This window comes from Equus caballus, chromosome 2 (genome assembly GCF_041296265.1).
Source record: "Equus caballus isolate H_3958 breed thoroughbred chromosome 2, TB-T2T, whole genome shotgun sequence".
NCBI classification, from domain to species: domain Eukaryota; kingdom Metazoa; phylum Chordata; class Mammalia; order Perissodactyla; family Equidae; genus Equus; species Equus caballus.
Genome location: NC_091685.1, coordinates 28,904,424 through 28,908,822, shown reverse-complemented (window position 1 = coordinate 28,908,822; position 4,399 = coordinate 28,904,424). Strand labels below are relative to the sequence as shown.

Below are 4,399 nucleotides of genomic sequence, written 5' to 3'. Positions count from 1 at the left end.
TTCTGTTGAAGGGAGCAGCATGTGATAAGGTGTGAAGGTATATGTCATAATACATTGGAGAGGACTCTTTATTGGAGTAAGACCACACTAGGTTAACCCTGCTCTCAACCACTGCAGCTTACAACTATAGAAACCAAAGGAACAAGATACTACCAGGAAAACATAAGACAACATCACAATGGCCACACAGCTCATGGCCCACATCCCCACCTCCCCTTTCTCCTAATACAAAGAACCAAAGCAAAACTTTGAATGGTGAATTGTTGACCTTTGTTAACTTTTACTTAAACTGAGTTTTGACCACAACTGAGTTTTGGCCCAAGATTTGGTGGGGTGAAGGGCCTGAAGAAAGGAGAACCCCTAGAATCCCAACCCTAGAATCTTAGAGTTTACTGTTTACCACAACGGAGATGAGATGTTTCACATCTTCTGGATAAAAAGGTAGTAGGTGCACAGAAGTCCAAGTAACAAACAAAACTGTAAATCTGAAAATCTGAAGGAAGAAAAAGTCATGAAAAGCAAAAACCAAGGATGGAGTTGGCCAGAGAATCATGGAATAGTATAGCTAACTGGGTCGAAGCAGTTTGGGCAGAAACTCTAATATAGTAGTTGTAGATGTATATATAATTATAGCATAAAACTAACCTAAACTCTAATACAGTAGGAGTGTGTGCGTGTGTGTATATAACTAATTATAACATAAAACTAACCTAAAGCAGAGGCAGAAAATGGAAGAAAGAACATGAATTAAGTGAGGCAAATCGGAGTTGGTGTTTGTCACAAGTAAAGGGAAAAAGGAAGAAAAACTAAAGAATTAAAGGCTTCAAAAAGCTGTTGTAAATATTAAATAAGAACTCAGAAAAGCACAATTCTCGCTGTCCTTTATTCATTAGGGGACTATACCACTGACTGACAGAATTTGCGAATGGCTCCTATGATTCGTCATCTCCTATGTCTTCACAGAAGACCCTGTCTTCTTTAAGCCAGGTTGACCCCTCTGCATAGCTTCCAATCACAGGTGTTTTGGGAAATTGCCTAAGATTTCTTCTTATTGAACTATTCCTGTACTTGTTCTCACCAAAGTCTCAACTCTATGTTCAATCAATCCAATATTTGCCTTGCATACTGGATGGAGGTGTTCATATCCCTGATGGCCTAATATTCGTCCATTTGGCTTTCATCAGGTGGCTTTAGATCTGCTCTTATGGAACCCATCCCTGGCCTTTAAACCATTTGGCCTTTGGCCTCAGCTGAGCCAGTCCAAGTCCTTCCCAACCCCTCCCTCAGGGGGAGATTCTAGCAGCTGGGAAGAATCACTTTTACTTTATCGTCTAATAATAATAATTGCTAATTACAGACAGCTGGTTGGTTACATTTATTACCGATAGGTCCATGGTCAAGTTGGCCACACTTACCAGAATACATGCTGAATACCCTCTTATTACCTCCGAGCAATAGTATAAAGAAGGCAACTTGACTTAGTGCAAAGGATGCAGACTTTGAGAGTAGCTTTCTACATCTGGATACCAGAAGGAGGGAAGGAGGTGGAGATGGGAAGATGGGCACCCCCAGTCCTTAACCCTCCTCATTCACCCAGGGGCGCCCATATCCCCTAATCCTCCTTTCCTTCAACATACAGGCATTCAAAAGCTTCCTTGCCCGCTCCTGTCTGGCCACGGCCACTCCAGAGCAAGCTGGAGCAGATGTGCCTGAGACCGAGCTTTGACCATGCAGTTGAGTTGAAATCCCTAAGAAAGAGCAAAGCAACAATAGGAAAGGAACCCAAGTCCCTGATTGACCAGGCGGAGCAGAGCTGCCTGCTGTCCAAGATCTCCCAAACTGTTATTTGAGAAATAAATTCTGACTTCTATTTAAAAAAATAAAAAAGAATGCATGCTTTCGATTCAGGGTTCGATTTGAATCTCAGCTCCTACACTTAATATTTCTGTGACCCCAGTTAAGTCACTTAATGTCTATTAGCTTCCGTTTTCCACAAATGTAAAGTAGGGTTGTTACGTACTTCATAGCACTGTTCTAACTATAGGGAAGAAAATATGTACAACTGGCATGTAGTTTAAAACTGGACACTCAGTTTTAAATGGTAGCTGTTACATTTTTAAAATTGAGACACATTGGTTTTAACTTAAAACTACAACTCAGGCCTTTTTCCTATCAGAAGAAAACATTGTATTGAGAAGCCTCCCTGTAATCTACAAGAAGATTTTTAAATCTTACCAGGTTTCTAAGTTATTTAGGTTTTCTTTATGCCTGAATTGGAAAGAATAATGGTTTAAAATCAGAAATCAGGAGGAAGTAAAAAGAAGAGTTTAGAAACAAAGGAGAACTTTTGACGGAAAAAATCATAGCTGGCTAAATCCTGTTAGCAGAAATGTACTATGATAACAGCTCAGTTTTCTACAGAAGGTAATTTATCCAACAATCTAGGGCATCTGGAGGGGAATTGAGAATACTGGAGCAAGTGAAAAGGAACATGGAACTGCCTTTGAGACACCAGTACTACTCACTTTTAGGAAAGACTCTCAGATTCAAAACCTATTTGCTCTTACTTTACACACAATGCTAACAAACTTGATTATCTGGTTTCCTAGGACACAGATTATGAGGAGTACTGCCAAAGCCAAGCACCCAGGAAGTAGCAAGAGGTACTATCTAATAACAAAGGAGGAGGGAAAAAAAAAAACAGAAATAAAATTATTAGACAGACATAAAAGAACACAAAGACACACCAGCCTTGGATCATTTTGGGTAGGGCAAAGAGCCTAGCGTATTTTATTTTTTCCCAAAGATGCATTATTTTGCACGTTACTTCCAAAAGCTAATAATGACCAAGAAAACAAGAAGAGGTTAAATTAGGCAGCGATCTATTTTATTTAAAACAATATTTGACTAAAGGCAGATTTTTAAACATTTTGTACTTAAAGGAATTAGTTTCAATTATTTAGAAAACTAATTCAGACTTTTCACATTCTCCAAAGGTGTTAGATAAATGAAGCTTTTCTAAATTGTGATAGCAAAGTCAGAGTAAACACACACCTGTTTATGTTGACAGGTCTTCTAAATGTGCGTTTAGATCTGGTTAGTTGCTTTGACCCCCAAGCAAGAGAGAATAAATAATGCATTCCTCGATGAGCTGACTAACGATAAAAGTTTCACAAGCTTCCATTGGTATGCCTAGCCCTGTGGAAGATGAAAAGAGTAGAAAAATAGAAAAGATATGTAACACCTTCTTCAGAGTCCCCGCAGATTAAAGTATGATCGTACAAGCAAACCCACAATGTAAATATACTGCTAAATAATGTGAAACTATATACATTAACAAAGATTATATATAAGAACAACATCTAAGCAATGCCTCGTACATGTAAGTTATTATTATTTAAGAATTCAATAATGTCATGAAGTCAATTAATGCTATGGTTCTCAGCCTTTGTGATACCTCTTTGGCTCTCAGGGGTTATTCAAGGGTCAAAGTAAGTTGGAGGCAGAAGGTTCTGGAAGGCTAACAGCCAGGACCACATGAGTCCATCTGCTTTTCTTCCTTGCTGTCCAAGACGGCAAGGTCTTTCTTGTGCTTCCCTCAGGGAGAGCAGGACACATCAAGACACACTGAGGGAATCAAGCACATGATAAGTCTATTAGGGCTGCAGTCTATCATTATATATCCCCTCCCAACTCCATCACAATCAAAACCCCATGAGAACTGGAACTGTGTCTATCTGGGGTACAGCACACAGCTGTCATGTAGTAGTATCCAAACATTTCTTCAGTGACTATGATAGAGAGGCAGTGAGAGGTTGAGGTACCTGGAGCCTTGATTTGGAAAGCCTTTCCCAAGAGGAAGAGCATGACCTGGGGATATATGGACTACTCGGGGAGTACAGGGCAATGTACAACAATTTGTAATAGAACCGTATGTCCCAAAATGAACTCAGACAAGGTCCCAGATCCAGGCATGAGCATCTAGGGAAAGTGTTTTTGTTACTATGCTAGTTTCTCTTTGGAACTGATAATTCATGTTTCATAACAAAAGCCTGGCTGTGGGTAGTTTCGTTTATTAAAGAGAACATCTTGATTTTGGAGAACAGGAAACCTTTTCCTTGTTTTGCTGTTCAGCAGGGCAGAATGTTTAGACTGACTCTTTTTTATAGAAGTAATTTAGCTTACCCAAATGTCTAAGTACACAACTGTTGTGCTGCTGGAAGTGGCAAGAGAAAACAATCCAGGTAGAAATGAACAGGAAGAAATGTTTGGTTCCCTATTCTGTAAAGAACAACATAGGGAAATGAAAGTGAACTGAGGAGAGGAAGAGAAATGAGAGCTGAAGAAACAGCCAAGAGAATCAGGAAGAGAGATGGCTAAATCACACTCTCTTTAGCCC

The 4,399-nt window shown here is 39.6% G+C and overlaps 1 long non-coding RNA gene across 1 annotated transcript; it reads right to left on the bottom strand.

Annotated features, from left to right (window-relative positions):
* Nucleotides 1–2,870: 2,870 nt before the first annotated feature.
* Nucleotides 2,871–3,627, bottom strand: LOC138923205 (uncharacterized). The gene is made up of 2 exons (XR_011436492.1): nt 3,458–3,627; nt 2,871–3,198 (listed from the first exon to the last, which is right to left on the bottom strand). It is a non-coding gene; the product is annotated as an uncharacterized lncRNA (long non-coding RNA).
* Nucleotides 3,628–4,399: the final 772 nt, after the last annotated feature.